Consider the following 13,922-nt stretch of genomic DNA (forward strand, 5'->3'; position numbering starts at 1 on the left):
TGGCCAATCCGCCGTCCTGCACATCTTTGGACTGTGGGTGGAAACCATGGCACCTGGAGGAAACCGGCCCTGACACAGGGAGAATGTGTAAATGCCACACAATCACCTAAATGTGGTATCGAACCCATGTCCCTGGTATTGTCAGGCAGCAGTGCTAACCACTGAGCTACCATACTGCCCACAGGCATGTGATTCAATAACTGCTGGTGCTAATGAACCCCACTGCCAGCATGCTTCTGCCAGAATGGAATTCTGGGTGGAAAAGCCCATTATTGACACTGCTGGCCTGTCTTCGGTTGAGGCTCAGAGATCACATCCTGTTGTCCCCATTATTCACTCAGCTGTAGGTGGGCCTCTCGCCATGTGGCTCCTACTCTGCACAGCAGAGACACCCATGGACAATTGTCACCTCCTGAGGGGTGGGGAGGCATCACAATCAAAGGCACTCAGTGCCTGATTGAGCAGCTTGACAATGGGATGGGGTTGACCTTGCTGAGACCCATGCCTCTCCCTTTCTAGCAAACCCCTTACACCCTTCTCCTCGTGAACCCAACCAGCAAAACAAAACTCGGCTATAATGCATCTTCAAACATAATGAAACATCCTTAAACACTTCACATGAGAGTACCAAAGAGGCGATTGACACTGAGCCATGTAAAACAGCATTAGCACTGGTGGCCAAAAGCTTGGGCCAAGGGGCTTGTTTTGAGGAGTATCTCAAAGGAAGATTAAAAGGAAGAGAAGTTGATGAGGTTTAGGGACAGAATTCCACAACTTGGCTGAAACTATGGCAACAATTATGCACAAATTAAAATTGGAATGCTTGAGAAGCCAGAATTAGAGAAATGTGGATATTTTGAAAGTTCCTGGGGCTAGAGGATCAGAGATAAATGGGATTTAGTGTGAAGAAGGGAACACACCACAAAGCTTTGGAAGATCAAGAGTAGAATGTGGAACGTTGGCCAGGAGTACTTTGGAATAGACAAGCTCAGAAGTCATGAAAGTTTCCTAAAAATATTTTATTCTGAGGGTTCGGGTCTCGAGCAAAAACAATGCAGGAAGCAGAATCCGTAATACCTTTTGAAACAGAAAGGAATAGCTACTCAAATTAAAAAAAATAATTTGAGGAAGCAGATAAAGGCTGGGAGCTTGGTGGGAGTTTTGACATCTCTCTCAACCAGGTTTGGAAAAAGACGGTGCTTTGGAAAGCTCTCCCAGAAGAGTTCAATGTGGAAGACGATTGTTTCAGTGGTGGAGGGAAGAGATGGTCTAATCAGTCTGTTGAAATTGCAGTTTCTACGTCAGAATTCAACAAAAAGTTAAATCAGGGGAAATGGAAACTGGACTGTCAGATTGCTCCTGCCTGTTTCACACCATCCCACAGTCACAATTACTCTTGGCAAGCATAAAAATTCAAGGGTACGTTTGTTGGATGTTACACTGTGCCAAATCAGTTGCTCTAATGATATTCAGGCTCCAGTTGGAATGAAAAATAGTTCTTAAGCAATACTCCTTCACTTTCAGCACACAATAAGCAGTATTGTTGTTGATGGAAAAAAAGCTGAAGTAATTTTCAATCATAATATTTATGATTGGCAACATTAGTAGAAGTCTATAATAATGATAAATCTCCATCTATTTCAAGGACACTGTTGCTCCTGTTTCTACTTCTGTGCACCATTTATTAAAGCATTTCCAGAAGTATTGGATTCCTGTTCGAAATTCGAATGGCCAATATCAACTGCCCTCAAGAAGTATGCTTGATCTCTATTCATCAGTTCTTGACTGGAAGGATCTGTACTAAAGGTACACCTTTCGCGTCATAAGAATGGCACTGGCCATGCCATACAGATGAAGGAAGAAACATGAAAGAAAAGAAAAAGGACAGGAAAAATGAAAGGTACAAATAGTTGAAAAAAGTGTTTTTCTTTAAATTAAAGATTCCCAGTCAAACTGATAGCTCTCATATGGCTCACAGGGACGTAAGGTAAAGTCAGCTTCGGGTATTCTGAATCTCTTCAATGCAAGCCTCAAAATCCAGAAAGAATAGAACATCATTACTGACTCAGGAGACATCAAACTTGACATTCATCTGTGAAAAGCCAGTGGACGTGGAATCCTTTAAATATTTTTAAAGACAAAGGTGGATAGATTCTTGATTACCAACAGGGTGAAAAATTATCTGGACATGCACAAATATAGAGGTGAGGTTAAAATAAGATCAGCCATGATACTGTTGAATGGTGGAGCAGGCTCGATGGGGCCTACTCTTCATCCTTGTTCACATGTTGTACGGGTGTTATGAAAAGCTTTTATCTGATCCAGAGATTAAGGACCATTTTTGAGACAATGCATAGGATATTTTCCCTGTTTCTCTAATCCATGTCATACTGAGTAGAAAATGTTTGATGGTGACACCGATTTGTTTTCCCAACACATTACTGACAGACAGACTTGCATTTATATAACACCTTCTCTGACCACTGCACGTCTCAAAGACCACTACATTCAAAGAAGTACTTTTTTGAAATGCAGTCACTGTTATAGATGTTGATACTGAAATTGTTCACATTGACCACAGACCGAATCTATTTTGGTAAATCTGGGGCCTAGGCTTCAAAGCTTCAGCTGCCTGGCAGAGGCTTTAAAAGTGAGCTAATAGATTGCTGGAAAGCCGAGGTGAGAAATGGAGACATAAGAAGGAATGGACAAGGGAAAATAACATTTGCACGCACAGAGTTTTCAACAATACAATGACAAAATAGGAAATGGCAAAGGGAATGGGGCATAAGTAAATAATTAAGGGTGGGGATGGGGAGAAGATAACATTTATAGGAAACTACTGGGTCCTCCAGTATAATAGGTTTTTGGGAACTTCAAACAAACAAACAATTATGAGCTGGTGTGGTACTTTCCATTAATGGTAGCTGAAAATTAGATTCAACACAATATGATCTTATCGTATTAGCGCTGAGATGTAGTGTAAACATGATTATACTCTTGTTGTTTTGAGTGTGATAAAATAGTTTTCCAATGTCCACCCAGTCTCTGGGTGTGGTGCTGAATGGTTCATTAGACAGCAGGGGTTAAACTCTTACTAACTTGCAGTTTGTCAAACTTAAGTTAGTTAAATGGGTCGTTAAAGACAAGCGTAGCAATCTTAAATATGATCTAAACAGCCAGAGCGTGCTGCTGCTCATCAAAACATGTTGTTTGAAATTCTTCATCTGTAAAACATGTGTTAATGATTAATAATATTTAACCACTAAAAGATAAGTACTTCATAAATGGCTTCTAAAATTAACACTTAGAGGCAATCTGTCTGGAACCTCTCGTCTGGGGTGCTTAGGTCAGAAATAATAGTACAGCCCAATTTGTTTCTTTACATAATGAATCACAGACTTTCATTTCAGTAATATGGAAGCCTTGATAAACAGTGAAAAGCAGCTACTATTGGCGTTCACATTTACATAAGTAAATAGTGGCTTATTATTTTCATTCAACCAGTTGGGCTGCACCTAAGCAATTTGACTAGCTATAATTTCCATTGCATTTTACATAGGTTAGATTAAACAGAGTTAACAAGGAATGAGATAAGGTGGGTTGAAGTAAGGTCATGGAGAAGACTTAAGAACTTTGAATTGATAGGATTCCAGCGGTAATGCGAACTTTTCTCTTTCACTATTTCTTTACACTTTGGAGTATTGCTCTAGACTGGGCATAAAGTCAAATGCCAAATGTGAGATAAATCTGACAGCGAATTGCAATGTTTGTCAGGGATGAAATAAATAGTATTCCAAAGTTGTAGAGAACTACTGTTGCCAAAGTTACCACTCCTTCACACACTATATCAAATTTCTTTTTGATGTACAATTCGACGCATGGATCTGTTGTAAATAAAAAAATCTCATGATGTTCTTCAATTAACCTGAGTTGTCAATGCTTTGTGGAGTAATCATGCAATCCTATTAAAATAGCATGAAGAAGAATTTGGTGCAAATGAATTAAAAGTGGATGAAAATGTTGCAACAGCGATTCCTATGTTTATGTGCCTTACAAAATATCAGTGTATTACTTTTAGATGATAATTAGGGCTCATATTTCAATGCTGAAATAAAAGCCAAATATTGTAGGTTCTGGAGATCTGACATAAAAACAGATAGTGCTGGAGAATCGAAGTATTGGGGAGACAAGGAGGCTCAGAGTGCCAGGGAATTGATACCACCCTCAGGCAATTGTTTTTGTGGAGTTTGAACATTCTCACCATGTCTGTATAGGTTTCCTTTGGGTGCTCCGGTTTCCTCCCACAGTCCAAAGATGTGCAAGTTAGGTAGATTGGTCATGCTACATTGTCCATAGTGTCCAGGGATGTGCAGACTGGGTTAACCATGGGAAATAAAGGGTGATAAGGAAATGGTGAGGGGTAGATCTGGGTGAGGTGCTCTTCAGAGAATCGGTGTGGACTCGATGGGCCAAATGCCCTGCTTCCACACTGTCAGAATTTTAAAATTCTGTGTTCTGGCAGTTATCTGTTCATCTTGCCATCGATGCTGACTTTCTTATCTCAGGTTTCAATTCTTAGTCTGTGGGTTAGTGAGGAAAATGTTGCACTGGCGACAGCAATGCATTTATTGCTCCTCAGTGGCAGGATTATCAGCAGCAATTATCTCATAATTTGTGCACTCGAGCGGAAGGAAGATGTAAATACTAACTTATTTTGTACTCCTTCTTGTAGAGAAGCTGTGCATCAGTGAGGAAGATAGAGAATCAGTAATCTCATAAAGCACGCTGTGATTGTAATGAAAAACAAATGCAATTGATGCTCAGTGCAACCCACACAGATTATACTGTCTGTGTTGATGATATGCAGTTCTTTTTCTGGTGTCACCTGTATAAGTACAATAAACAATTTGAAAAGTATTATCTTAAAAGAGCATTGTCTTCTTAAGAAAAGCATTCAACAAACCTAGTTTCGTTCAGGAAGAACTTATCCAGCAAGCTTCAGATCCCACTCTGCATCAGTGACAAAAGTAATCCAATGATATATTGCAGCATGATTTAGAATTACCATGAATGACATGTCTCAATAAACAAATTTATGAAGTTTGGTGAACTTTTTTTCTGGTGAAATCTGCCCCTGTTTCAAAACTATTGGTTTTGTCAGATCTGGAGTGAAGTGTATGAAAATCCTTTGGAGCAATGATTTTCCATCTTGCTGACAGACACGTAAACCTGCGATGATCAAAGACCTTTATGTAGGAGGGCGTCTTTTAATCTCAGCCAGAGTCATAATTTTGTTAAAGATCTACTGGCCAAAATATACCAGGAAGGTCATCACTCATAGTTAAAGTGGGATATTTCAATCAGTATCACTGAAACAGATTATCTGGTCATTATTGCATTGCTGTTTGAGGGACCTTGCTGTACTTAAATGGGCCCTACTTTGCAACAATGACTATTAATTGGCAATAAAATGTTTTGGTACATTTGGTGTCAAGAAGACATACACGCACTCAACTTTCTCAAAAAGCAGAACATTTCGTGGAATGATTCCCACTGTGAGTTCTAGCATGTTATCTCACATGATCTTATTCTGCTCACCTCACTACATATGCTTCGCACCTTCGACAGCATTACACTTGCACTGTTTGCTGGACTTCCCGGACGATTATGATACAGACTCCCTGATGCTGAATGTCTCAAGCAGCCATTGACCATGTTGAGGATCTTGGACAGATATTGGATGACTGAAGAAGAACTGCATATCATCAACACAGACAGTATAATCTGTGTGGGTTGCACTGAACATCAATTGCATTTGTTTTTCATTACAATCACAGCGTGCTTTATGAGATTACTGATTCTCTATCTTCCTCACTGATGCACAGCTTCTCTACAAGAAGGAGTACAAAATAAGTTAGTATTTACATCTTCCTTCCGCTCGAGTACACAAATTATGAGATAATTGCTGCTGATAATCCTGCCACCGAGGAGCAATAAATGCATTGCTGTCGCCAGTGCAATATTTTCCTTACTAACCCACAGACTAGGAATTAAAACCTGTCTGACTGAGGTGGTAACCCCAGAATGATGACACTTTCCTTTGACTCGACTGAAGGGCTCCATTCCCCTTGGAATTTGAGGTTTGCTACTTGGTCATGAATGCATATACACTGGTTTGCATGGTGTGGGAGTGACTGGACCAGCATTTATTGCCCATACCTAATTGCCCAGAGGGTAGTTACGAGTCAACCCCATTGCTGTGGGTCTGGAGTCACATGTAGGCCAGAGCAGGTAAGGATGGCAGTTTCCTTTCCTGTAGGACATTAGTGAGTCACGTGAGTGTTTTTTCTGACAATTAACAATGGTTTCACAGTCGTCATTAGACTCTTAATTCCCCCATCTACCATGGCAAAATTTGAACCCAATTCCCCAGAAACATTCCCTAGGTCTCTGATTTAATATTCTAGCAATAATATCACTAGGCCATTACCTCGCAACCCCCTTTGACTGATCATTGCTGTCAAACCTGACAGGCTGTTTGGCTTCTCGTCCCTGCTAAGAGGCAAAACAGAAGCATTGTGAGTCAGTAAGTTCTGAATAAGAGGCCAGTGCACGAAAAGCCAAAGTGGGGGGGGGGAGGGAGGGAGGGGGGGATGGGGTGGGGGGTGGAGGGAGGGGGGTGGATGGTGGGGGGGAGAAATGCCTCGTTCTTGTCACCTCGTGCAAGCTGCTTGACAGCAGCATTGAAATGTAAGAGGTCAGTGAGTGAGCTCCAAAGTGCAGTATTGATCCAATGAATTGCATTATTCGCGAGTCGGAGACATGATGTGGTGAGGCCTGTGCTTTGCCGATGCCAATCTCCGTGAACGGTAGGGGCAGGCAGCCATTACTCATGAAATGTGCCCTCAGGACTTAGGGAATGTTGGACAAGATGGACGCCCAGAGAGAGCACCCACCTGGAAACCACTCTGTCAGGAACTGTCACCGTCGAGCTTCTCTCTGCTGACTGTGAAAATAGCATCTGGTAAATAAATGTGGTGAGATTAACTAACAATGAGACTTTAATGCAAATAAATAGGCCCCTTGTCGATCGCTGGTGAGTTTCTCACCTCGGCATTAAAGCCTTATGCAGAACATCAGACTCTTTTCCTCAACATTACCCAAACGTGAGGTGAGAATGACAGGTCTTAACATTATAGGCCACATTTGACCAAGTGTGGCATTGAGGAGCCCTAGCAAAACTAGAGTCAAAATGAAACAACAACAGAAATTGCTGGAAAATCTCAGCAGGCCTGGCAGCATCTGTGAAGAGAAATCAGAGTGAACATTTCGGGTCCAGTGACCCTTCCTCAAACCTGATGGTAGCTAGGAAAATGTGGGCTTTTATTGCAGAATATAGGATGGGGGGGAGGGAGTAAGGAGTACATGATAAGTGGGGAGAGAGCCCAGAGAGAAAGTAAAACAGTTGGACAGACAAGGGAGAAGAAAACAAGCCAGCTGGGAGGGTGAATAGCTGTTAATGGAGACTTGGTGGCTAACAATGGGTTGTCTGTAATAGCAGACTACATGATAACAAGGCCTGGTGTGTGTGGGGGTGGAAGCGAGGACATGGGAGAGCTCAAACCCTGAGAGGATTCAAAAGACAAGCTGTTGACAGTGAGGATGCACTTGGCTAAGTGCAGGAGGGTGATGGTGGGTGAGAATGGCTCAGCCCTTTGGTCCAGGAGGAAGTGGAGACCCCTGAGAGCATCCTGGTGGGGGATGCTCTTGCAGAGGGTTTGCATGTCCATAGTAAAGAGAAGGCAGCTGGAGCCTGCAAACTGGAAATTCTGAAACTGGCTTAAAGTGTCAGAGGAATCACGGATGTACGTGGGCAGGGATTGGACCAGGGGAGAGAAGACTGAGTCAAGAGAAGAAGAGGGGGTGAGTCCTGTGGGGCAGGAGCAGGCAAGCAATGGGTCTGCCCGGGCAGTCCTGTTTGTGGATTTTCGGAAGGAGGTAGAAGCGAGTTGTGCGGGGCTGAGACACTAACAGTTTTGAGTCAGGCCATACAGTCAAGATGAATTGAGGGAAATGCTCTACCTGGTTGGAAACACATCTGACACATAGAAAGGTGGTAATGGTCATCCCATTTCCAAGCATCTCTGCAGGAGTTCTTCAGGGTAATGTCATTGGCCATCAATCAGACAGTCAGAAGTGGCGATATGCAGTGATGACTGCACAATTTTAAGCACCACAGGCAATTTCTCAAATACTGAAACACTCCATGTCCAAAGGCAGCAAGACCTAGGCAAAATCCAAGCTTGCTCTGAGAACTGCCAAGTAACATCCTCACCGCACAAATACCATACTGTGATCATCACTAACAAGAGACAAAGTAAGCACAATCCCTGTAATCATCACTGAATTCCGCCACTATCAGCGTCCTGGAGGTTATCATTAATCAGAAACTAAATGGGACGAGCCATGTAAGTACAATGGTTAATGGAGCAGGTCACAGGCTAGGAGTACAGCAATGAGTAACTCACCTCCGGACTCCTCAAAGCCTGTCCACCATCTATAAAGCACAAGTCAAGGGTGTAATGGAATACTCCTCACTTGCCTGGATGAGTGCAGCTCTAACAACGCTCAAGTAGTTTGACACCATCCAGGACAAAGTGGCCCACTTGCTTAGCATCACATCCACAATATCCATTCGCTTGACCCACCTACACTTGGTAGCAGCAGTGTATACTATTACAAGATACAGATATTCACCAAAGCACCTTGGGAAACTTCTTCTAAGCCCACAGCCACTTCCGCCCAGAAGGTCAAGGATAGTAGATGGATGGGAACACCACCAGTTGCAAGTTCTTCTCCGAGCCATTCACAGTCTTTACTTTAATATTACCGCTCCTTCAGTGTCATTGGGTCAAAATCCTGGAATTCAATTCCTAATGGCATTCAGGGTCAACCAAAGCACATGCACTACAACAGTTCAAGAAGGCAGCTCAACACTACCTTCCCAAAGGCATCTGGGAGAGGCAATAAATGATAAATGCTGGCCCAGCCAGCAATGTCCGCACCCAATGAGTTAATAAAAGCAAACTTTCATGTTTCTATTCTGGCCATGTTTTTCCAACTGTCTCAACCTTGACCACATTGTTCAGGATCTGGCAAGTTTCTGCTCTATATCAATCCAGATCTTTGCACTTCATTGATTTTCTAAGCCCACAGCCACTTCCGCCCAGAAGGTCAAGGATAGTAGATGGATGGGAACACCACCAGTTGCAAGTTCTTCTCCGAGCCATTCACAGTCTTTACTTTAATATTACCAGCAGTGGAAGTTACTTCCTTAATGAAGAAATAATTATCTTTCAAAAGAAGCTGTATTATAATGAGGTTACAAGAAACAAACCTGGAGAAAGGGATACCTATTACAGCATGAGAATTGGGTGCTGATTGGTTAGATCATATTTGCTATGAAGATGCAAGAGACTCAGTTAACTGTCGATCTTCATTTTGAGATCAGACAAGTAAACTCTTTTTGGTCAGGGTGGTGCCACAGAAATACAGCAGAGATTTGCAGGCTCCACTACTCCTCTTTTCCCCAATTAAAAATGTGCAATGTACACCTGCCCGTGCTGTATGAACTGGTGTCCTTTTTGTTTGAAGACTGTTTCATACATCCTAGTCCTGTTGAGTGCAAGACAAAAGGCTTTAGCTTCTTGTCTCCTTTTGGCAATGTTTATGTTCTATACTACCAACAATTATGTGTTTACATCTAAGCAAACCCTGTTTCCTTGAACCAGAAACTTGGAAATTTTGAGTTGCTAGACATCATATGTTGTCATTGCAAAATGATTCTATGTGATCATTTGTTCTTCAGGGCAAACCACATCTGTTTTTTTTTGGCAGCCATTATTCTTTTAAGTGGACAATTTAATGAGATGTGCCATGATTCATGAAAAAAAAATTAGACCTACATCAGCTTAGAGTGAGCCAATGATTTTACCTAACAGCAAATGTTTCCAAATGCCTTTTTCTAAAGAATCTGTCATTAATAATGACTATTTCATATCTTTAAGTACTGGATTCTATTACTTACATGGAAACATTGTCCTCTGTCAGTCGCTCATCCTTTAAGCTCCTCCTTAAAACCTATCTCTTTCACCAAATTTAGGGTAACCTGTTGTAACAAATTTCTTTACAGGATTAGGTGTCAGTTTTTGAAGAGACTTGAGGTGTTTGTCTGCATTAAAGGCACCACATAATTCAATCTATTGCTGTTGTACACTTACCTCAACTTTAAGTCATTACCTGTTTCAAACATGATCTGCATCAGTGGTTTCCAACCTTTTTCAGCACAACATCATTTTTTTGAATTTGAATGCATCCTAGGATCTACCCTGAAGAAAATTTATTTCTAGCACTACATAAACCTAAAGCTAAGTGAACATAATTGTTTATTTTGTCTTCTACAGACCACATCTCAATGGCTTTACCTTAATTGCCAGTACCTTGAAGGCCTGGGTTATGACTTGAGACGCTAATCGTATGCAATCCATCAAATGGGTATCTGTCTCACTGAGGTATGGGGAGTCAAAGTAAGTTCTCACTTTAAAAGCACTGTATGACAGAAGCGAGTATTTGAGGGTTAGGGACATCTCAGAAAGGTTGAAGTATATTGTCAATGTGGAAAGTGTTGCCAGAAGTTGTTGTACACTTTGGTAGGAACAGTATAGTTTGGGAAAGGGCTATGGTTTTGCAGAGTGAATGTAAGAGATTGGACAGAAGGTTAAAAAGCAGAACCTCAAAGGCAGTAATCTCTAGTTTACTCCTGGTGCCATGTTCTAATGAGAGTAGGAATGTAAAGGTAGGGTAGATAAATCAATGGCTGAACAGCTGGTGCAATGTGCAAAGATTTGGAGTTTTGAATCACTGGGTTCTCTTCTGGGGCAGAAAAGACTTGCCCAAAAGGAATGGGTTTCACCTGAACTGGAAAGGGACCAATATCCAGAGGGTAGATTTGCTAGAGCTATTTTGGGACCCTTTAAAATAGTGGTTTTGAGGGTTTTGTTTGGCGGGGGGGAAGGTTCCTAAATAGCAGAAAATATAGAAAGAAAGAAGACGATGGTTCTGAATCAGAAAAGAACAAGTTAGACAATGAGGCAATACTGAAGAATTAAAATGCATTTATTCCAATGCAAACAGGCTAGGCTAGTGAACTCAGGGCGTGTATCGGAACTTGGGACTGGGATGTCTTAGCAATTACAGCAACTTGGTTGAGGAAAAGGCTGGCAGCTCTATTCTCCGGGTTTTAGATGCTACAGGAAGGATAGAAAGGGAAGTAAGAGAAGAATGGGAGTGGCATTTTTGATTGAGGAAAACATTACTACTGTAATTGGAGAGGATATTTCTGAGGGATTGTCCATTGAAACTATATAGTTAAAACTTAGATATAAGAAATGGATGATCATTTTAACGGGATTGTACTTTAGGCCTCCCAAATATCGAAGGGAAATTGAAGAGCAAACCTGTAGAGAGATCTCAGATATATGTAAGAGTAATGGGTTGGACAGGGTGGGGGATTTTAACTTTCCAAACATTGACAGGGACTCCCAAAGTGTTTAAGGCTTGGAAGGTGAGGAATTTGTTAAATATCTTCAAGGAAATTTTCTTTATCAATATGTAAAAAGAGCAAGACTTTACCTTCTCTTGGGAAAGAAGACAGGGCAAGTGACTGAAATGTTAATCGGGGAACATTTGTGATCACCATTCTATTAATTTTAAAATAAGTATGGGAAAGAATGAGCCATTCATAAAACTTAACGTTTTTAACTGGAGTAAGGCAAATTTTAATGGTATGAGAAAAGAACTTTCAAAAGTTGACCAGAGTAGACTGCTTGCAGGTAAAGAGGTGACTGACAAATGGGAGTATGATAACGAGAGTTCAGAGGCTTTATGTTCCTGTTAGAATGTCGGATAAGGCTGGTAAAAATAGCGCACAATGGATGGATAGAGATATTGAAGTTCTAGTCAAGAATAAGAGAGAATCTTATATTAAATGTAGACAACTGGGATCAAATAAATCTCCAGAAGAGTGTTGGGGCATTCTTAAGAAGGAAATCAGGAGGGCATCGAGGGGATATGAGATAGCCTTGGCAGATAAGACTAGATTACTTACAGTGTGGAAACAGGCCCTTCGGCCCAACAAGTCCACACCGACCCACCGAAGCGCAACCCACCCATTCCCCTACATTTACCCCTTTACCTAACACTATGGGCAATTTAGCATGACCAATTCACCTAACCTGCACAACTTTGTGACTGTGGGAGGAAACCAGAGCACCCGGAGGAAATCCACGGAGACACGGGGAGAATGTGCAAACTCCACAGTCAGTCGCTTGAGTCGGGAATTGAACCTAGGTCTCTGTCGCTGTGAGGCAGCAGTGCTAACCACTGTGCCACCATGCCGCCCCTAAGGTTATAAGGTTATAAGGTTATAAGGTTAAGGATAGTGCAAAGAGATTCTACAAGTACATTAAGAGCAAAAAAGCAACTGGAGATAGAACAAGGCCCCTTAAAGATCGACGAGGTCGTCTATGTGTTGCAGCTCGGGAGATGATAGAGATGCACAAAAGAATATTTCGCATCAGTTTATATTGTGGAGAAAGAAATGGAAACCAGAGAACTTGTAGAAATAGGTATTGATGTTTTGAAAACAATTCAAATTAAGGCGAGCAAGTACTGCAGGTCTTAGCAACAAAGGTGGATAAGTCTCTAGGACCTGATCAAATGAATCTCAGGATGTTGTGGGAAATTAGGGAAGAAATTATGGGGCGCCTAGCAGAAATATTTGTATCATCTACACCATGGGTGCAGTGCCAGAGGATGGGAGGGTGGTAAATATTGTGCTTTATTTAAGAAGGACTGTAAGGAGAAACCTGGGAATGATAGACCTGTTAACCTGTCATCAGTGCTGGGAAGTTGTTGGAGATGATACTGAAAGAACAGATTTACATACATTCGCAGTGGCAAGGACTGATTAGGGATAGTCAGCTTGTCTTTGTGCAAGGCAATGGTGCCAGCACGGTGGATCAGTGGTTAGCACTGCTACCTCACAGCACCAGGGACCTGGGTTCAACTCTGACCTCAGGCGACTGTCTGTGTGGAGTTCTCCCTGTGTCTCCGTGAGTTTCCTCCCACAATCCAATGATGGTTAGGTGAATTGGCCATGCTAAATTGTCTATAGTGTTAAGTCACTAGTCACAGTTAAATGTATGGGAATGGGTGTGGGTAGGTTACTCTTCAGAGGGTCGGTGTGGACTTGTTGGGTTGAAAAGCCTGTTTCCACATTGTAGGGAATCTAATCTATTAGAAAACCATGTCGCACAAACTTGATTAAGTTTTTTAATGAAGTAATCAAAAAGATTGATGAGGGCAGAGTGGTAGACATTGTTGGCATGGACTTTAGTAAAGCATTTCGCAAGGTTTTCCTCAGTAGACTAATTAGTAAAGTTGCATCACATGGAATTCAGGGTCAGCTTGCCAATTTGATACAAAATTGGTTTAATGGTAGGAGACAGAGGGTGGTGGCGGAGAGTTGTTTTTTACACTGGAAGCCTGTGACCAATCATGTTCCACAGGGATCGACACTGGGTCCACTTTTGTCTGTGATGTATACAAACGATTTGGATAAGAATATGAGAAGCATGATTAGTAAGTTTGCAGATGATACCAAAAGCAGTGGTATGGTGGACAGTGAAGAAGGTGATCGAAGATTACAAGGAGATCTTGATCAACTGGGTCAATGGACTGAGAAGTGGCAGATGGAGTTTCATTTGCATAAATGTGAGGTATTGCATTTTCGTAAACAAACAAGGACGAAGCTACTTGGATGCTGCCTGAACTGCTGTGCTCTTCCAGCACCACTAATC

This window comes from Chiloscyllium punctatum, chromosome 22 (genome assembly GCF_047496795.1).
Source record: "Chiloscyllium punctatum isolate Juve2018m chromosome 22, sChiPun1.3, whole genome shotgun sequence".
Classification (NCBI taxonomy): Eukaryota; Metazoa; Chordata; class Chondrichthyes; order Orectolobiformes; family Hemiscylliidae; genus Chiloscyllium; species Chiloscyllium punctatum.